Here is a 22,796-nt window from a genome sequence, read left to right on the forward strand (position 1 = left end):
ACTCTCACCGTGAACTCTTGGGGGAGTTTCTGGGCCCTGCCCTGGATGAAATGACAGACTGTGGACACCCCCATAGAGGGCCTCACCCTCCCTGGGGAAATGAGGGGATATTGGGGGGGTTGGAGGGGGCACAGGAGGAGGGGAGGGAAACAGAGAGGGACCTGGAACTGACTTTTGAAGCAACCTTGTTTCTAATCTAAATTTAAACTTTAAAATAAATAATAAAAAATAAAAAACCAAAAGCAAGATCTGATCCTATATGCCTTAATAACATATAAATTGCTTGATTTTGCAGAAATTTGCCCTAAATTGCAGCAATTCATTAAACTCAAACTCCTATATGCTCTAAGATCTAAGCCATGTGTCAAATGACAACAGTTAAAATTAAATGGAAAAACACAGCTTGGTACACCAGTATAGACCAAAATGAATAATGAAAAAAAAAGAACCATATTTCCATAATAGGGGAAACATAGGATATGCTAATCCTAATTGAAAATACCATTAAGAAGTTAATATTGTCCCTGCTTTACCAGTATCCCAGAACCCCACCCAGGTAAGCTCTTGACCATAGACTGCTCACACTACCTCAGAGATTACCCAGCCTATCCATAAATACACCCGTCTCCTTGTCACCAAGCCCCAGCCCCAAATTCCCACACAAGCCCCTTGTATCCAGAACCCTTGCACTCCTTGTACCTTCATACCCAGGATGTTCCCCTCCTTCAGGTACCCCACATTTCCTCAGTGACCACCCAGCCTAACAAAAATCCCCCTCCCCTTGTTTCCATATTGAGGCCCACAGCACTGGTGGAACGCCCTTGCCCCACCAGAGGTCATGCCAGCTTCCAGAATCCTATGTAGTCTGGTTGTTCACGAACCACCTCCACATTTTCAGTGCTTGCCCAGCCCACAAGCAACAGTCCCTCCACTGCTCAGCACCATATCTAGACCCTAAAACTCAATCTGATGCAATCTGCTAGGCCAGAGGACACACATAAGCCACCAGAAACACAGGTAGCCTGCCTGCCCCAGCACTGTCCCTAACCAGTGCCTGTCCAACCTACTCACACCCCTCCCCATCACCATATCTTTCCATGTTCTGATATGTTCTTCAAATGTTTTTTTACAAATATAAGTCTTTCACTTGCATGGTTAGAATTACTCCAAGATATTTTATATTTGAGGCTGTTATAAAGGGTGTTGTTTCCGTGATTTCTTTCTCAACCTGTTTGTCGTTTTCATATATGATCCTGTTGAGTTAATCTTTTATCCAGCCACTTCACTCAAGGTGTTTGGCAGCTGTAGCAATGTCCTGGTAGAATTTTCTGGGGCTGCCTATATATCATCATCTAATAATATTTGACTTCTTCCTTCCCAATGTGCATCCTCTTGATCTCCGTCAGTTGTCTTATTGCTCTAGCTAGCATTTCAATACTATATTGAATAGATAGAGATACTGGGCGTCTTTGTCTTATTCCTGATTTTACTGGAATTGCTCTGAATTTCTCTCCATTAAATTTGAAATTGGCTAGCTGAAAATTGTCTTTATTATGTTTAGGTATGTCCCTCATTTTCTGACCTCTCCAAGATTTTATCATGAAGGACTATTAGATTTTAAGAAAGGCTTTTCAATATCTAATCAGATAATAGTGTGTGTGTGTGTGTGTGTGTGTGTGTGTGTGTGCATGTGTATGTGTGTGTGTGTTTATGTTTCCTTTTCATTTCATGGTAGATTACATTGAATGATTTTCATATGTTGAACCATAACTGAATCTCTGAGATGAAATTTTCTTTATCATTGTGGGTGATATTTTAATAAGTTTTTGGGTTCAGTTTTCAAGTATTTTATTGAGTGTTTTTGCAACTATGTTCATAAGGGAAATTTGTGGTCTGTAATTACCTTTCTTGGTTTGGCTTTATGTGGTTTAGGTGTCAGGAAAGAAAACTTTAAGTGGATTGTGGAGTATTACTTCTCTATTTGCAGAAATAATTTGAGGAGGATTGGTATTAACTCTTCTTTGAAAGTCTGGTAAAATTCACTGCTAAAACCATCTGACCATGGGCTGTTTTTGACTTGGAGACATTTAGTCATTTCTCTATTTAACCAGGGGTTACATATCTGTTAAATTGCTTATCTAATCTTGATTTAACATTGAAAAGTGCTACCTATCAATAAAATTACTCATTTCTTTTAGATTTTGCAATTATGTGGAGTACAGTTTCTTAAAGTGTGTCCGTAAGATTTTATGAATTTCCTTGATGTCTGGTTTTGTGTCCCCCTTTCATCTCTAATTTTGTTAATGGGGGATGTTCTTTCTGTCTTTTAGTTAATTCTTAACTAAAATATAAATAATATCATTTTTTCTTTTGAACATGTGTTTCATTTCCTCTTGCTCACTTTTAGGCATCATTAATTAACTATGACACAACAGAGTTATCATTTCCAATCATTTTCCCTCAAATTTTGACATCATTGATAAGCAGAATTATCATTTTTACTCATTAACCCCATAGCACAATTTTTGTAATGTTTTTCTAAAATTAGAAACATGAATGCTTCACATGTCAATCCCAGCTCCCTCTCCCACCCCTCCTCCCTTGTTCCTCCACCAGCTCCCCAGCCCCCCACCCAATCCTCACATCATTCCCCAGGGAGGGTGAGGCCCTCCTTGGGGGGATCTCCAAAGTCTGTCATTTCATCCAGGGCAGGACCTAGGCCCTTCCCCATGTGTCCAGGCTGAGAGAGCATCCCTCTATTTGGAATGGGCTCCCAAAGATCATTCATAAACCATGATAAACACTGATTTACTACCCAAGGCCCTAGTGATTTCTGTGGCCTCCTCACTGAGACTACATTCATGGAGTCAGTATCAGCGCCCTGGTGTCAGCATGTGGGATTGAATTTCCAATTAGAATGACAAAAGCTTTAAAGGAATTCTAGAAACAAAAGAACTGAGAAAGGCATGGGTTCTTTGTAGCAGCATTTTTCTCAGGTGGGCTCTGTTTTGCTAGCAACAAGCAGAGACTCACACAGTTCACATAAGGGAGTCTTCCTGACTCAGCATAAGAAAAAAAACCAAACCAAACCAAACCAAACAAACAAAAAACAGTAAAGTTCTTTTAAGATGCTCTACTAAAAATTGAAAGTTGTGTATGTACAGCTGGAAGTGGCAGTGACCACATCTCCAAGCCGGCAGCTTTTGCTGTATGTCAGCATAGACTGAGACAGTGGGCTGGAATCATGCTTATGCCTGCCATCTTGGAAAAACTGCAGTTTAAACAGCCGCAGTTTTAACAGATAAGAGACGTGGATAGAAAAACATAAAGATTTACAGTAATGTCAGACTTGGATGAAGAAAAACTTCTAAAGGGTTGCAGTGTGTTTAAAACTGTACATAAGATTGAGAGAGAAAAAGAAATGGTATAGTGGTAAATAAATACAGAAGCCAGCTGTGGTGGCGCATGCCAGTAGGAATTGCTGCAGAGGCAAAGGCAGGCGGATTTCCAGAGAAACCCTGTCTCAGAGAAATAAATAAAAGTAAAAGAAATAGAATAATCATAGACAAATAAATAAGCCCTGTAAAGATGGAAAATACACAGGGAGTCTGGATACTGTATGCTATTGTGTTTTTCAGTTTTTTGATTGCTAAGGAAGGAAAAACTATTTAAGTACACTTGATTTTAAATGCTGCTGAGTTAATTCAACTTATATCTTTTGAAAATGCCTTGACTTCAAAATTTAAGTATAAGGATATGTTACTTTGGAAAAGATTTTTTGTTTTTGTATCCACAGAAAATGAAAAGCTGAGGATATCTTCCAGGCTTCTGTGGTTTGATGAACCAAGACCCCTGGAAGCAGTGGGCCATGTGTTCCAACAATTGAGACAGCTAAGATGATGCAGCCTTACAGACCCCGAAAATAAGAACTTAAACAAGTTTCTGAGTTTTGTCATGATCCTCAAGGTATGAACAGCACCCCCATCCAGCACAAAGCAGTTTGGAATGAGCGACGTCCAAATCCCCATATTGTTTAGAAATATTTGTTTTCATTTGGATTGAGTTGCTTATAATTGGTTAATGATCACAACCAATCTCTTTATAAAGGAAAAAGGGGATTATGGTATGGAAATGAATACTTTGCATTAATATGGTTTTTCATTTGTTGATACAAATTCAAGGTCAATTTTGTGATGTGTATATTTCTCCTCTTGATTAAGCATTGTACTTAAAGTGATCTTTTAAAACATAATGCATAATTTAAATACAGACTATATATAGTTACTTATAATAGTCAGAACTTATAGTTAGGTAAGTTAGATTTTCTACATATACAGAGATATATTTGAGATAGATAGACAGTCTTCAAACCTTTCAAAGACCTTCAGAAAATGGCATTTAAAATGGTTTAGGGTTTTTCTTGACAATGAGAAATGTCTGCTCCTGGCAGCACCAATTATGTCTGAGAGGAAGATGGGCATCAAAGAAACTTGTTATGGAGTTTGCTTTCAACATGGCAAGATTAGCCATTTGGGCAAGAAACTGCTCTTGCCTAGACTGCTTGACTGTTCCTGTATAAGCTGGACATGTAGGACCCACAAGAAAGTGACTGCTGAACTCAAACAGTCCTTCAGGGTTTCTGATTCATGAAAGAGTCTATGAGACTTTCTGCAGGACACAGAAAAATGACTGATAGACTGCTGATACAGATGGACAGTTTGAAATTTCCTGCTTTACTTAGAAGTGTTCCATACACACTGTGGCCTGTGGGCTGAAGATGGCTGCCCCAACATTATAGAGGAACTTTGGGTGACTGCCCAGGAAGCCAGATGCCTCTGTCAATCCTAGTGTTTCCATATTATCCTTCTGTGGTCTTTGATGGAGTTAAAGACAGATAGTTATAATTATAGGTTTCCTTAGTTATGATAAAAGATAAGCTACATATAGCACTTTGGACTCACAAGGATAGGATAGAAGATATTTTCTTCAACTTGCTAAATGTTGATAGACAAAATATTGTAACATATGTGACAAAATATTGTAACTATGTTCTTGCTTGATAGCTGATCTGTTTTATATAATTTAACTATGTTAAAGTTGAGACCTTCCTTTTTTTTAAGACAGTAAAGAGGAGATGATGGGGAAGTCCTGTGTAAATGTCAATAAAGCACTGATGGCCAATAGGGAAGCAAGATAGGTGGGACTAGGAGTTCAGCAGGATTCTGGGTAGGAGAAAAACAGGGAGTCAAGATGTAACCCCCATAATGGTAAGAAGTCCCGACACTTTCAGACCCTTTCTATGGTAAGAGAAATACTTAGGTTAACAATTATGGAGTAAATACTTAAGTTAGAGATAGCCAGTAAGAAACAAGCAAAAGGCCAACAGCTTCATAATTAATACAGCATCTTGTGTGTTATTTGGGGACTAAAATGTGGCAGAGTTCAGGCGACTGGTGGGGAAAAATCAAAGTGGCTGGAAAGGAAAAGGCTTCACTCTACAACTAGGCCCTTCCCCAGGTATCCAGGTTGAGAGAGCATCCCTCTATTTGGAATGGGCTCCCAAAGATCATTCATAAACCATGATAAACACTGATCTACTACCCAAGGCCCCAGTGATTTCTGTGGCCTCCTCACTGAGACTACATTAATGGAGTCTGTATGAGTCCCCTGTTGGCTTCTCAGGCATCAGTGTGGGGTTCAAGAGCTCCCCCTTATCCAGTCAGCAGTCTTTGTGGGTTTTACCATCATGGTCTTGACCCCTTTTCTCATCACTCCTCCTTCTCTGTCTCAAGGTTCCAGGAGTTCAGTTCAGTGTTTAGCTGTGGGTATCTGTCTCTGCTTCCATCAGCCACTGGATGAAGGTTCTAGGATGGGGTATAAGGTAGTCATCATTCTTGCCATCAAGGAGGGGCATTTAATGTAGTCTTTCTACTATTGCTTAGTTTGCCAGTTGGTGTTATCCTTGTAGATCTCTGGAGATCTAATTAGTGTCAGCTGTCTCCTCAAGCCTATAATGACTCAATCTATTATGGTATCTCTCATCCTGCTCTCCTCTATTCTTACATCGACTCAACCTTCCTGCTCCCCCATACCTTCTTCTCCCCTCCTCTTATCCCCTCTCTTTTTCCTGGATCCCTCTCCCCTCCCCCGATGTTCCCAATCTGCTCAGGTGATCTTGTCTCATTTCACTTCTCTGGGGTATCATGCATCTTTCTTGGGAACCTCCTTGTTTCCCAGACTAACTGGCACTGGGATTGTAGGCTGAGATTCCCCTGATCTATATCTAAAATCCATATATGAGTGAGTACATACCATGTTTGTCTTTTTATGTCTGCCATAACCCAATTTTTAAGAATATAGATGCATATGCAACCTGTTCTCAGGCTAGTAGCTTTTGTGGCTACAAGAACACAAGACCAACATAAAATGTCCAAGCCAGCCCTGGCACATTGCCATGTAAAAAACAGTGTATTATTAACACTTAATGGACAGAGTGCCCAAGAAAAATTCTCAGACCAAAGCTGCTGCAGTTATTATTTAAATTTGGAAGCATAATACAATATTTACATTTTATATATTCCTTGGTCATATGAAACCACAGTGGCTATGCATGTGCTAGCTTTTCTGAGAAAGTGAGGTCCTGGCACACTTTTATCATCTTTGTACATCATTCTTTGACCATTAATATAAATTTCTGTGTAGGACTGAGGCAACTTCAGCTAATCTACCTTTGTTGCTGTATATGCTATCTAACTGCCTAAGTGTAGCCCACTGAATCTTGTTGACCTTTTTAGAGTATACCTCATTTTGAATATCTGTTGCTGTATAAGTACAAGGACAGATGTTTCAAGAATGTCTCATACCCTTATAAAGAGACCTCTGACTTCTTTATTTATGTTACAACCTCTATAGCATAAGTAGACATTCAAGTAGATAAGGATGTCTACCAAAAACTCGAGGTGGTAGTATACTTAGGACATTCCTGGGGAAGCTTAGAAGCAGTGCTCCTGGAGAAGGCATAAATTATTCATGAGAAATTTTCCATCAATCCAATATCTGCAAATTGTACAAATATTAAAAGTTTCCCAAGTATGTAACTGGTGGATATAACAACCAAAGGTAGCATAGCAGCCATCATGTGGCTTAGCTTTGCTGAATTTTGTCAAGCAACTACACTGGCTTTATGAGTTTTGCTTTTACCATCAAATATGGCTGTGCCAGAAGTGTTTTTGTTGTTGTTTTTGCACAGATATTAAGAAGTCCAATGTCTTCTTGGTGTTTTATTACTTTAATGAATATGCAGTGTTCTTGCATATATCTTCTGATTCACTTTACTTTGAAGTCTATTTTGTCTAATATTAAAATGGCCAGGTCCAATTACTTGGAATATTTTTCCAACCTTTTAACCCGAGGAGATGTTTATCCTGAAGATGTGCTTTTTTGGATGCAACAGAAGGATAGATCCTGTCTCTATATTTATTCTGTTAGTCTGTGACATTTTATTGGTGAGCTGAAACCGTTAATGTTGAGAGATATGAGTGAGTACTGTTTGTTGATTCCTGTTATAGTTTCCTTTTTCTTTCTTCTTTTTGGTATTATTTTGCTGTTATTGTAGTGTGTGTGTGTGTGTGTGTGTGTGTGTGTGTGTGTGTGTGTGTGTGTCTTCTCTGTTGATTTGTAGATCTGGGATTAATTATTCCTTGTGCTTTGATGGAATTTAGGTTGGAATTTTCTTTACAGCATCTTCTGTAGGCCTGAACTTACAGATAGATATCCCATACATTTGGTTTCATTATGGAATGTCTTATTTTTTCTATTTATTGCATTTGAAATTTTGCTGGTCTTAAAAGTTTTGTCTGGTATCTGTGTTCTTTTATGAATAACATCTCTCTAGGCCCTTCTGGCTTTTAGAGTCTCCATTGAGAAGTCAAGTGTTATTCTAAAAGGTCTGTCTCTATATGTTACTTGGTAATTTTCCCTTTCAGCTTTTAACATTTTTTTGTTCTGAAAATTAGGTGTTTTGATTATTATTTGCCTAGAGGACTTTGATTTCTGGTTTAGTCTATTTGGTGTTTTGTATGCTTCTTGTAACTTGATAGTCAACTCCTTCTTTAAGTTAGGGAAATGTTCTTCTAAGATTTTGTTTAAACGCTTTTCCCTGATTTTGACCTGGATCTATTCTCCTTCCACTATTCCTGTTTTTCCAGATTTTTTCTTTTCATGGTGTCCCAGATTCTGGCTATTTTAGATTCCACATATTATTTGACCAAGATTTAAATTTCTCCTACTATATCTTCAATGCCTGAAAAGTTCACTTCTGTCCCTTGTAATTTATTGATGAGTCTTGCCTCTGAATTTTCTTATGAAGTTCCTAAATTTTTCATTACAATATTTCTGTCAGTTTCTTAATTGATTTTACTATCATTTTCAGTTTTTGAACTTTTGTTGGGAGTGATCCTTGTTATTTAAAACCTCTTGTAAATATTATCAGTCTTTTTAAAGAATAGTCTGTCCCCTCCAGAGCTTCCTAATGAACAGAACCTGGACTCACAGGAATAGCTGACAGCAATCTACAGCTAGGTTACTCAACACTCCTCCTTGTAATTAGGTGACTTAGCACTAACACCTCTTCATTCCTGCTGCTTAGCCACAGTAGTGGTCTGCCAGCACCCCTTGTCCATGACCAAAAACACACTCCTGGGTATGTGACCAAGAATACTCTTCAGCTGATTACTAGGCACCAACCCCTCCCTTATTGTCCTGCACCCCCTGCCTCATTTCCCTATTTAAGCCTGTACAGAACTTTCATTAAATAGCAGCATGATCAGAAGGTCTGCCTTGCTGTCCATCTCTCTTGTGTCTCTTGTCTCATTCATTCCAGGTTCCTGTGGGCTTGAACCCATTGTGCCCTGCTGGCCAGGGCAAACTTTTGTTCATTTCTTTCTACTCTTTGTGTTCTCATTAAGAGATTTATTAATTTCCTCTTTAAGAATCTCTATCATACTCATAAAATCTGTTTTAAGATCACTGTCTCATGTTTCAGCTGTGTTGGAATACTAAAGCCTGCTATGGTAGGATTTTTAAGCTCTAGGAGAGAATTGTCCTGGCTATTATAGATCACAGTTTTAATGCTGGTTTCTCGACATCAAAGTTTGAGAAGATTGTAATTCTAGGTGCTGACATCTGTTCTTGTTTTTGTTGGGTGGGTGTTTTGTTCCTTGGTTACTGTTGCATTCTCTGGTTCTTAGGAGGGTGTGGCAGCAGTGTCTTGCCTGGTGGGAAATTTTTCTGGGGTCTTGATAGGTGTGGTCACTTAGTGTTCCAGGTAAAATATGTTCCTAGGTATTGGGAACTGATACATAGGAATTATGATGGCATGGGAGGGTGGACTCAGTGCATCTGCAGGAGAAAGGAAAGAATTGTATTCCACCAGGATCTCCTTAATCCCCTGGTAGTCAGCACAGAGAGTTAGAGAAGGCCACACAGATGGTTTGCTATAGAGCTTGAATTGAGACTGGGGAATTGCATATGGCAGAATGGAGGGAAAGTTAAGATCTAAAACTAGCTTAACTGCCTACTTGTTTCACTTTGAAGCTGAGCTGGTTGGTGTCTAGAGAAAGCCTGCTGGATTTGAATGTGGGCAGGAGTAGCAGAATGAATGTGAAGGGAGATTGGGGGAGAAGATCTGGGTGATCCATTGGAAATAAGGGCAGAAATAAGAGGGGCACAGTTGGTGGTCTTTTACCTAGTTGGCAGTGAGACTGGGAAATTGGATTTGAAGAGAGAAATCAGAGATGAAGAGTTGTAGTTAGGGTACCTGCTTCGCTGGCTGGATTGGCCTAATGTTTCCAAGGAAATACCTGCTCTGGTTGGGGCCTAGAATAAGGGGATGATTTGGAGGAAGGAAGTACGTAGAGGGAGGGGAGATCTGTGTGATCCATTGGATATGGGTGCACAGATTTAGGCAAGACTGCAACAAGTGGCCCGCTACAGAGTTGCAGGTGCCAAAAGGAGATGGGATTTGGAGGAGAGGAAGAAGAGGTGCAGATCTGTAATTAGCTTATTTGTTTCCCTGGCCTGATAGTTTGAGGTTACCCAGGGAATACCTGCTGGGTTTGTGGACTAGGATAAATTATTGACTTAGAGAGGAAATCAACTTGATCCAACAGAGATAAAGATGGGGGTAGGTGACAGAAACTGTAGTAGGTGGTTTGCTACAGAGCTGTGGGTGAGACTGATGAGACTGGGGGATTGAATTTGGAAAAATAGAGGCAGAGGTGAAGATTTGCTGTCAGTCTACCTGCTTCCCTGCCTGAAGTGGTCTGTGGATTCCCAGGGAATGCCTGATTGCATTGGGGCTTGGTATGAAGCACTGAGTTGACAGGCTGAAGTTTGAAGGTAAACATCATTGTGATTCCCTGGAGATGGGATTAGGATAGGAAGGGAGGCTCCCGTAGGAAGTCTGCTACAGAGCTGGGGAAAGACTATAGAATTGAATTTGGTAGAGTAGAGGAAGAGTTGAAGACCTGCAACTGGCCTACCTGCTTCCAAGGCCTGAGTGCTTAGGGCCCTAAATTTTTATATAGTTCTCAAATATATACAAGCCTTTCAAATATTAAATCTAGTCCCATGCATGGTGGTACACACCTATAATCCCCACACAGGAGGCTAAGGCAAGAAGATAACTTGTTATAGGCTGTCCTGAAGTACATGACAAATTCCTGTCTTAACAGAATGAACAAAAGAATGGGAATCAGTCTACCACACGACCAAGCAATTCCACTCTTAGGCATATACCCAAAAGATGCCCATTCATACAAGGATGTCTGTTCCACTATGTTCATAGCAATATTATTTGTAATAGCTAGATCCTGGAAGCAACCTAGATGCCCCACAACTGAAGAGTGGCTTGAGAAAATGTGGTACATTTACACAATGGAGTACAACTCAGCGGAAAAACACAACGGAATCTTGAAATTTGCAGGCAAATAGATGGCATAGAAGAAACCATCCTGAGTGAGGTCACAAAAAGACAAACATAGTATGCACTCACTCATATATGGATTTTAGACATGGATCAGGGGAGCATCAGCCTACAATACCAGGTCCAGTGAGTCTGGGAAACAGGGAGGTTCCCAAGAGATATGCATTATACCCCAGAGAAGTAGAAAAAAGCAAGATCTGCTGAGCAGATTGGGAACATGGGGGAGAGAAGAGAGGGAAACAGGAAAATGAGAGGGGGATAAAAGGAGGATAGAAGAAGACATGGGGGAGCAGGAAAGCTGAGTCAGGGTAAGAATAGAGGAGACCAGGATGAGAGATACCATAACAGTTGGAGTCATTATAGCTTTAAGGAGAGAGCTGACATTCCCAGATATGTACAAGGATAACATCAACTGGAAAACTAAGAATAGTGGAGAGACTACATTAATAGCCCCTATGTGACGACCTTATGTAACCTCCTCAAACCTTCATCCTGTGACTGATAGAAGCAGAGACAGATACTCACAACTAAACACTCAACTGACCTGCTGGAACCAAGTAACAGAGTTGGAGGAGTGATGAGCAAGGCGCTCAAGACCGTGCTGGTGAAAGCCACAAAGACAGCTGACTGGACAAGAGGGAGATCCCAAACTGATGACTAAGATGCCAACAGGGGATTGATCCACACCATGAATGTAGTGCCAGTGAGGAGGCCTCAGAAATCTCTGGGACTTTGGATAGTAGACTAGTGTTCACCATGGCATACAAATGAGCTTTGGGAACCCATTCCACATGGAGGGATGCTCTCTCAGCCTGATCAGGAAGGGCCTAGGTCCTACCCTGGATGAAATGACAGACTCTGGAGATCCTCCCAAGGAGGGCTTTACCCTCCCTGGGGAATGATGTGGGGATTGGGTTGGGGGTGGGTGGTGGGGGTGGGGCTGGTGGAGGGAGAAGGGGGGGAGCCAGGTAGACATTGGAATCATGCATGTTTCTAATTTAAATAAAAAACATACATAAAAATGAACAAATAGTATAATGACTTTATATGTTGTTCTTAAGCTACTAGGTCTATTTTTAAAATTCAGAATGATGAAAAGTCTATTATAACCTAAATTGGTACGACAAATATTATGATGTCACAATGTCAACTTTGACTGAAGATTGACTTCCAGTCATTATTTTAATAAACTTTCATGTATGCAGTAAGACTGTAAAATGATTTTAAGCAAACAGAAGAATATATAACATCTATATAAATGAATATGCTACACAGGAAAAAAAAAAGATAAGGAGAATTGATACATTTTGAAACACTGACAGTTTTGAGCATTTCCAAGCATGTATTTAAGAATTTTGGTATCATTAGATATGGATTTAGTATTTATTGTATATGTTTTAATTCTACCATGTTGTACTATTCTCTGACCTTGTACAGATGGAAAAAAACTCATGGTACTGGCTAATGAAGTGCTCAAGGTCCTTCAGAATATGGTACAGTTTTTTGAGTTTGACTAATTCCACCTTTACAAAGAGATGTTCTGAGTTTGCTTGCTTTGTTGATATCAAAATGATGAATACAATCACTCATTCTGTACAAACCCTTTCTTTGATCAAATTTTCATTAAGAAACCCTGGTGGGGATGTTTGTGCCCCCAACCACCCACCCTCCAGCTTCATGTATTGAATATTTGTGCTCCACACTGCCAGACTTCTAATTTCATGTGTTGAAATGCTCCCTTGGTATTGACTGGTATTAGGGGAAAGGTTTCTGGAACGTACAAACAGCAAACAGTTGCAGAGAGGGAGGAGTGATGAGCAAAGGGGTCAAGACCAGGCTGGTGAAACCCAGAGAAAAAGCTGAGCTGAACAAGGGGGTCTCAAGGAACCAGACTGAAAACTGAAAGGCCAGTATAGGATTTATCCAGACCCCCTACATTTGTGTATCAGTGAGGAGACCCTGGCAATCTATGGGGCCTTGTGTTGTAGACCTGTATTAATCCCTGGCATATGAATGGATTTTGAGAGCCCATTTCACATGGAGGAATGCTCTCTCATCCTGGACATATGGGCCTAGACCCTGTCCCTAATGAAATGACAGACTCTGGAGATCCCCCATGGAGGGCCTCACTCTCCCTGGAGAGTAAAGTGGACATTGGGTGGGAGGTTGGAAAGGCTAGAAAGGGGCAGGGAATAGGGGAGGGAGAGGGAGCTGGGATTGGCATGTAAAACAAGCTTCTTTCTAATTTAAATAAAATTAAATAAATAAAAATTTCAACAAGTTAAACAGATTACCCAGTTAAACAACAAGTTCCCGCAAGCTAAACAATTTATAATGAAGACAAGTTCATTTTGGGTCTTGGTTCTAAAGTTTCAATTCGGTGTTTGATTAATTCTGGCTTTGAGCCTTCTTTTGAACCATGTTTTGAACTTGTGTTTGTACCATGACCAACAATGTGTATGGAGTAAAGGTGCTCAAAGCAGGAGAAATCCAAAAGAGAGAAAGAAAAACCAATGTCCCTAAATCTGTTTTCAGGATGCCCCCAGTGACTTGACTATCTTCCTGTGTACCCCACCTCCTAAAGGTTCCATAGTCTCCCAGCAACTGATCCTTTAACTCAGTCCTCGAGGGTGATTTAAAATATAAACTACAGCATTTCTTACGGGTGGAGCCCTCATGAATAGTGTTACTGTCAGCACAGGAAGAAGCTACCCCATTGAATCTAGTGAACACTTAAAGAAGAGTGGACAAAACTCTAGGCTTTGTGAACAATGATATGGGCTTCACACACACACTAAAGCTGCTGGCAACTTGCCATTAGATTTTCCAGGCTCAATTACTGTGAGGAGTAAACATATGCTCCTTACAAGCAGCCCAATTTATGCTATTTTATTACAGTCACTCAGAATAACAAACTGAGGCTCTGAAAATATACAAAACTATAATGAAAAAAATGATGTTAACTATGGGAATTCAGATGTGGAAACAGCTGAGTCCCAGATACTCAAGTGTGTGGAATAATTATTTTCAGGTCTGTGTACCAGTTTTTATATCCATATGGATTGTTGAGACTGTTTCATGAGGATTTGTGAGCAATGAGCAATAAAAAGAAGTAAGAGGTGAAAATCTTAGGTGGCCAACACTTTCTGATCAGCACATTTTACTGTGACTGAGAAATGAAATCTAAATATTTCTGATCCCTCCATTATTTTTCTGGATAATGCTTTGAGGTATATAGGGTGATTAATAAAAATACCTGAAGTGTTGGAAAAATGACTCAGCAGGTAAGGACACTTGTCACCAAACCTAGCAATCTAAGATGAGTTCAAAGGTCCCATGTGATCAAAGAAAATGACCCAAAGAACTCTACCAGGGAACTCTTACAGCTGATTAACACCTTCAGCAAAGTGGCAGGCTACAAGATCAACTCAAGAAAATCAGTAGCCCTACTATATACAGATGAGAAAAGGGCTGAAAGAGAAATCAGAGAAACATCACCCTTTACAATTGCCACAAACAACATAAAATACCTTGGGGTAACCCTAACAAAACAAGTGAAAGACCTGTATCGTAAGAACTTTGAATCTTTAAAGAAAGAAATTAAAGAAGCCCTCAGAAAATGGAAAGATCTCCCATGCTCTTGGATAGGTAGGATCAATGTAGTAAAAATGGCAATCCTGCCAAAAGCAATCTACAGATTCAATGCAATCCCCATTAAAATCCCAGCACAATTCTTCACAGACCTTGAAAGAACAATAATCAATTTTGTATGGAAAAACAAAAGACCCAGGATAGCCAAAACAACCCTGTTCAACAAGGCAACGTCCAGAGGCATCACCAACCCTGACCTCAAGCTCTATTACAGAGCTATAGTCCTGAAAACAGCTTGGTATTGGCACAAAAATAGACAGGTAGACCAATGGAATCAAATTGAAAATCCGGGTATTAACCCACACACGTACGAACATCTGATCTTTGACAAAGAAGCTAAAAATATACAATGGAATAAAGAAAGCATCTTCAACAAATGGTGCTGGTATAATTGGAGACTGGCATGAAGAAGAATGCAGATAGATCCATGTTTATCGCCATGCACAAAACTTAAGTTCAAATGGATCAAAGACCTTAACATAAATCCAGCCACAAAGAACCTCTTAGAAGAGAAAGTGGGTGTTACCCTTGAACGAATTGGTACAGGAGACAGCTTCCTGAACATAACACCAGTAGCACAGACAGTGAGATCAACAATTAATAAATGGGACCTACTGAAACTGAGAAGCTTCTGTAAGGCAAAGGACACAGTCAGCAAGACAAAAAGGCAGCCCACAGAATGGGAAAAAATATTCACTAATCCCACATCTGACAGAGGGTTGATCTCCAAAATTTACAAAGAACTCAAGAAGCAAGTCTCCAAAACACCAAAGGACCCTATTAAAAAGTGGGCTGCAGAACTAAATAGAGAGTTTTCAATAGAGGAGTCTAAAATGGCTGAGAGGCACTTGAGAAAGTGCTCAACATCCTTAGCCATCCGGGAAATGCAAATCAAAACAACTCTGAGATACCATCTCACTCCTGTCAGAATGGCTAAAATCAAAAACACCAATGACAATTTATGCTGGAGAGGATGTGGTGAAAGGGGGACACTCCTCCATTGCTGGTGGGAGTGCCAACTGGTTCAGCCACTTTGGAAATCAGTATGGAGATTCCTCAGAAAAATGGGAATAAACCTACCACAAGACCCTAACTCCACTCTTAGGCATATATCCAAAAGATGCCCATTCATACAACAAAGATGTCTGTTCCACTATGTTCATAGAAGGTTTATTTGTAATAGCCAGAACTTGGAAGCAACCTAGATGTCCCTCACCCGAAGAGTGGATAGAGAAAATGTGGTACATTTACACAATGGAGTACTATTCAGCAGAAAAAAATAACGGAATCATGAGATTCGCAGGCAAATGGATGACACTAGAAGAAACCATCCTGAGTGAGGTAACCCAGTCACAAAAAGAGAAACATGGTATGTACTCTCTCATATATGGATTTTAGACATAGATCTGGGGAGTGCCAGCCTACAATCCTATGGTCAGAGAGTCTGGGAAACAGAAACTTCATTTAGTGGCTGATCGAAGAACAGGCAGACTCCCAAGGCTAAGTACTGAGCTGAACTCAAGAAAGCCAGTAACAGAGAGGGAGGACTGATGATCAAAGGGATTAAGACTGGGCTGGTTTAACCCCCCAGAAACAGCTGACCAGACAAAGGTTAACTCTTGAATGCCAGGCATCAGCCTGGGAATCCAGCATGGGACTGATCAAGACCCCCTGAATCTGGGTGTCAGTGAGGAGGCCTAGGTAATCTATTGAGCCTTGGGCAGCAGATCAGTACCCATCCCAAATATACACACGGACTTTGGACTCCCATAGAACAATGTGAGATGCACTCTCACCCTGAACTCTTGGGGAAGGGTCTAGGCCCTGCCCTATATGAAATGACAGACTATGGACACCCCCATGGAGGGCCTCACCCTCCCTGGGGGAATGAGGGGATAATGGGGGGGGCTGGGGGGCGGGCACGGGAGGAGGGGAGGGAATGGGAGAGGGACCTGGAACTGACTTGTGAAGCAACCTCGTTTCTTATCTAAATTTAAACTGGAAAATAAAATATAAAAATAATAAATAAAATAAATAAAATAAAAAAAGAATCAGTTCTCACAAATTGTACACTGATCTCCACACATACTCTATGGAACATGTTACCCACCCCCCAAGGGACACTAAAAAGAAAACATTAAAATCATTAAGATTACTGGTGGCATTTAATTTTATAATTACAAGCCAGATAGAGGTACATAAAACTTGTATCTACTCATTGACTTAAGTCCATACAGCTACGACACTTAGAATCAAGTAGATGAAAGAAGCATAAATGCACATTTACACTCACAATAAACCCGATTCCATTTAAGTTTTAGCATTTATGTACAGTTTGTTGGAGAATTGTGCCTTAGTTTAAAAGAGCTTATCCTTTCCTCTGATTCAAAACAGTAGCTCCTAGCCTGATCATTTCTATAGTTCACTAGCCTGAATTCTGACTTTAACTATTTTTAAATAGGCTTGAAAAATAGAGCCACTCACAAAAAGAAGGAAGGAAGGAAGGAATGAAGGAATGAAGGAAGGAACAAAGGAGGAAAGGAAAGAAGTTAAGAAGGAAGGAAGGAAGAGCATTTTGTTACAACGTACTTTAGACAAGCGAACATAGCATGTATGGGGCAGTGATAATATTAACTGGTACCTTCTTAAAGCAGGCAAGAATGTTGTATGGGGAAAGAATAAGTATGGACAAATGTGTGGTCCACTTCTAACATGCAGATAAACTGGTATTGTTAAGGTCTGCTTCTCTGATAAGTGCCAGAACCAATAAATTAAGTAAGAAAAATTTGTAATGTCTCTGTGATAGTTAATCTTGGTCATTGTCCTAGTTTGCTTCTCTGTTGCTGGACTACAGAATTCTGGCCAAAAGAGGAGGAGGAAAAAAGGGATGGTTTGGTTTAGAGGTTACAGTACACCATCCAGGAAAGCCAAGACAGGACTCAGGGCTAGTAGTTGGAGTAGGAATTGATGTGAAGGCTATGGAGGAGTGCTGTTTACCAGCTTGCATCCCTGGCTTGCTCGGGGTGCTTCCTTATACACCCCAGGACAAGCTGCCCAAGAGTAAGTCTGCTCACATTGGGATTGATTCTTCTACATCAATTAATAATTAAGAATGCAGGCTAATCTGATAAAAGCACAGCCCTTCAATTGAGGTTTTTTGTCCCAAAGTGACTATAGTTTGTATCAAGTTGACAAAACCGTACCAATATAGTTCTTAACATGACATACTCGGGAAAAAGGAACCTTAATTGAAGGATTGTCTCCATCAGATTTGTCTATTGGGTATTGTCTTGGCTACTAATTTGTATGGAAGGGCATAGTACATTGTTTTATACAGCAGGTAGGCCTGTGCTGTATAAAAATGTTTGCCGAACATTTACCAGCTGAAGAGAGAGCCAAGGACTAGCATTACTCCATGGTTTCTATTTCTTTCTCTTCCTTGAGTTCCTACCCTGATTTCCTTTGAGGACTGCCTGTAAGATTAAACAAACCTTTCCTCCCGCAAGTTGCAACAAAAAGCTAAGCAGAACCATGAAAAGTTTTAGAAAATGATGCACAGACAGATAATTCACATACTTACATTTTTATTTTTAAATTAATAAGTGTCTATGAGTCCACTAGTTTTGTACTATAATTGCAAGAATTTTTCTTGGGGTCTATTTTCATGTTGGAAGTTTGATTACTTCCCTTTCTCAGTCATGTTGCCATGAATCATTGTGACTTTTGTCTAAATCTTCCTCTGTAGCTCTTAATGCGTCAGGATGTAAAGACTTTTAAAACAATATGTGCACTGAATTTCATTAAAGTTTTTAAGCATCTGTGTTTTACAATCATCTCATCACATATAATTAGACAGTTATATTTTTAATGAATTCCCTTTTATCTATGACCCTAAAATACTTGACTTAGCTTGCTAAGAATGAGAAGATACTCATTTTTAAATTGTTTTAGTGGTTTGTTTATTTTGCATTTTATTTTTTATTAACTGATGGGCTAGTTGATTATTTAATTTTGTAATATCCTGCTGAATACACGCAGTTACTTAGAATTTTGGTCTTATCTCCAAAATGTTCCAGGGGAATGCATGGCAGCTCCGGAGAAGCTGACTCAACAAACAGGGTGCCCTTGACCAAGATGGTAGGCTCTTAAATACACATCTAGACCTCAACCCAAACATCTGTGACTCTTTTTATGAAACCAAGTCTGGGAGAACATTATTTTTCTCAGGAGAAGGGATCATTTATTCCTCAAGGTACAGTCAATATCTCTGTTCCTCTTCTGGGATTTCAAAGCTCAGTCCTTTTACCTGAAACTTCTAAGCCATCATATATTGTTCAGCTTTTTTCCTGACTATTTTGGATTCCTCCATTTATCCCCTTAATAAGAAATACCAGTGGAATTTTCCCGAAGTGTCTTACATGCATTCCCATCCTATTTGAAACACTTTGTATATTTGTATGAAAATTCAAATTTCATTCTTATGCAATGTTGATTTGTGTCATTGAGAAAATATAACTCTTGTACATGTGTCATTCATAAACCCAGTAACTATTGGTAGGGACACACATCAGATGATAGGATAAGTACTGGAAGTATGATTCATTTGGAGAATACATCCCTAGTATGTGGGAGGCCTAGAATTCCACTCCAAGAACGATTAAAAAATTAGTAGCCAAAGATGCCTTCATGTAACATAAAAGTTGAAGTTGGACCAAATGAAAGTTCACATCTATGTTCAGCTGGCTGGAGGCTTCTTAAAGGCCATATTGACTATGTTGAGTCTGACTAACACATTAGCAGAAATTAGCTATCTTCAACTACAAACATCCTTGCTCCATAGTTCTGGCAAGCAGCAGTTGAAATGTAAGGTTTGAATAGGGGCCACAATTCTAGAGAACAGAGACTTCCTCCTTGCCTCTCTCTTTCTATAAAGACTGTTAATCTTTGGCAACTTGACACCTGTGAAAATATTGAATGTCTGTTTCCCATCTCACATCCCCTTCTTTGTTGCCCTGTCCTCTGTTAATTTTAATCCACTCTGTTTACCTAGTAAAAGGGTTACCATTGAATTTCTGTGTGCTTGTTACTTTTCTTGATTCTATGACATATTATTTGGCAAAGCTAGGTTCATAAAAGAAGTGTTTATTTTAACCTACAGTTTGACGGGTTACAGCCTATATGATGGGGAAGACATTATGACAGAAGCAGGAGGTAGCTAATGTTTTGTCTGCACTCAGGAAGTTGAGAGAGATGAATACTCATGGTAAACTCATTTTCTCCCTCTTTTCTTTATATTCAGCACACACAGAGTGTGTCTTCTTTCCTCTGTGGAAATGCCCTCCTATACAAACTAAGAATAATGCAACTGAAGTGAAGCTAAATGCATACAAATTTTCAAAAAGTTTAACTATCAGATAATCCCATAAATATTGCATGAAATTGAATGCAGTTACTTTTACAGAGAAATTGTCTCAAAAATAAAAAATAAAAAAACAAAACAAAAACAACATACCCAGTCAACTGGGATATGATATGGATGTAAGTGTCAGGGGCCCATTCTTCAAGCCATTACAAAGGTCTTTTCCCATAAGTAACAACAAATCCCCTCTCACAGTTTAGAACCTTTCATGGGCATTGATTCTGTTTGCTCTAATGCAGGAACCATTCCCTGCCCTGGAGACTCCCTTCCAATTTTATTGTATCATTAGCTATGCCAGTCATACCTTTCTTCCTTTTCTTCATGCATCACATTATTACAGTCTTTATGACAGAAGAATTATTTTGTCTTTCCACCTAGAATGTTCTACATGTTGATTGATGTGCTACTAAAAATTAACTTATTGACTGTGACAGTTAACCTCAATTGTCAACTTCACAGGATCTAGAATCACCTCTGATATAAAAATCTGAGAGTGTCTTTGAGGGAGCTTCTACATTATTTTAACTGTGGTGGGAGAACTCCCCTAAATGTGAATGGCATGATATCGAGGATGGGGTCCTGGACTGAATCAAGATGAAAAAGCATTTATTTGTCTGCTTCCTAATTACAGACTCACTGTGATGAGCTACCTCAAGGACAACCAAAACAAATTATCCATCCAATTCTCTTATGCAGTATTTGGTCCAGCAATGAGAAAAATGAACACAGTTGCCTTGTAATTCTATACTATCACTTAACTACAACTACAACTTTCTCTTATTTTAATTCTATTTTACACTGAGTCTCACAAAGTTTCATCAGCAGGACTTGAATTTGTCATCCTCCTGCCTCAACCCTTAAATGGCTTGTATTATGACATTTTTCATGCCTGGATTATAAGCAATTTTATATAATTTACTACTTGTTTGGCATAAGCTCTATCTTACACTTCATAAGACTTAACAGATGATCTAAGTATCAAGCAAATACCAGCACAGAGTGTATAAAAAGATAAAAAAAAAACTACGGAGGTTGTATTTTTAGACAAGAAGAATGGAAATGCGCAGACTGTTGTGGGAGAATGACAAGACAAAGTTCAGGTCCCTGGACTGAGAAAGAAATCTGGAATCATCACTAGATCTAAAGTCACAAAGCAGGGAAATTGTTCACAAAGCTTAAGAAGGAATTCTGTAGGGTCTACGGAACTGTCAGCCAGCTCAGTTAGACAGCAATGGAAATAAATGCCTGTACTTTGCTCCTCTCCTCCAGTCTGAATGAGCCTGGGTTACTAAGTGTATTTTCCCTCTATTGGCTTCCTACCAGAAATGAGTGGTGTACGATCACTGGAAAGCAAGTATGGGACAGAACATAAAAGATAGTGGTACTCTAAGTTCAGTTCCCATTCCTAGACATTCCTTGTCATTCCTCCCTGTGTTCTTTTTTTTTCAGAGTATTCCTTGATGTCTGACATTATATGAGCTTATCTTTTTCCTAGCTGTGACTAATATGTAAGTTTCTTATAGTCAAGAAGTTCTCCACATATTCTTACTCTTTGAAAGTACAAGTTTTCATCCACTTTCTCCTATGGAATCACATTTTTAAAAAATGAAAAAAACAAAGCATCAATCTATTTCCGTTGCCTAGAATTGAACATAGTATATATGAGTTCATGTTTTTTTTTTTTTGCAATTTAAGCAAATAGAGCTATATTGGTTTTGTTCAATCATCATTATCCAGAACTCAATCATATATATGTGTGTGTGTGTGTGTGTAATGTATATATGTGTACATAGTGTATAATGCAAAGTTATATAAATATAAATACATATATATATAGAGAGAGAGTGGGGTAGGAAGATCAATTGATTATTTGAAGGTATTGAGGAATGCTATTATGCAGACTGGAGTCCAAATCCATCCTATCAGGAGAATTCCTCTGCCTTGGAGAGATTTATCTTTTGTCTTTGCCATGCTTGCTTTTCCTGAAATTCAGTATTTTTCTGTTTATGAGGAGTGTCTGGGATGACAATTCCTGTTACATCTATTTTAAAGATTATATTAAAATATATCATATTCAGTGTCCAGATTTTGATAGCTGTCCAGCACACTTTCTTTCATTTGAAATCTACCCGGGGAATGTCTTTTATTCTTTTATTTAAATGTGTGTAAGTATGCTAACCCATCTTTTTTTCACATTCACAGGAAAAAGCAAATCTGCCTTTCCAGTTATACAAATATAACATTCTCCTTTTTAAAACAGAAATGTGAGCTTCCAGTCCTTTCTGTCCCTGCTTCTATAAAATATTTGTAAGTATACACATAGGCACTTACTAACATGTGCATATAACTGAAAAAAATAACAAAAGTGTTTCCTCTCAAGCACCTGCAGTCTAGTTTGTGAGTATGAAAAGCTGCTCAATGGAAGGCATCCTATATATTTAAAAGCAAGAAGAAAACCTTCAATTCAATGTGGAAGTTCTATGGCACGTAGGCCAGAGAAATTTACAAGAAATCCATAACATTTTAACCAAATTCTAGAGAATTTATTGAGAGACAGTGACAGAGTGAACATTTATGATTAACACAATGAAAGCTGGGCAAGTCCCTAACAAGAAATGAGTCTCAGTCTTCTCATGGCATCTTTTCAAAGTACTACTTAGTCCTAACTTTTCCACAAATGCTTGGCCCAGAACACTTCTCTGGGATGACTTTTCAAAAGAGAGGTGGGAACTACATGCTCCT

At 39.2% G+C, this 22,796-nt stretch overlaps 1 long non-coding RNA gene across 2 annotated transcripts in view; it reads left to right on the forward strand.

The window, feature by feature from the left end:
• LOC121140674 overlaps positions 1 to 21,556 on the forward strand; it is a 38,309-nt gene extending 16,753 nt beyond the window's left edge. For both annotated transcript variants that reach the window (XR_005877602.1, XR_005877601.1), the window contains exons 5-6: positions 18,712 to 18,887; positions 21,504 to 21,556. This is a non-coding gene — a long non-coding RNA (uncharacterized LOC121140674). The remainder of the gene's footprint in view (positions 1 to 18,711; positions 18,888 to 21,503) is intronic.
• Positions 21,557 to 22,796: the final 1,240 nt, after the last annotated feature.

This window comes from Mesocricetus auratus, unplaced genomic scaffold (assembly GCF_017639785.1).
Source record: "Mesocricetus auratus isolate SY011 unplaced genomic scaffold, BCM_Maur_2.0 Super-Scaffold_100006, whole genome shotgun sequence".
Taxonomy (NCBI): Eukaryota; Metazoa; Chordata; class Mammalia; order Rodentia; family Cricetidae; genus Mesocricetus; species Mesocricetus auratus.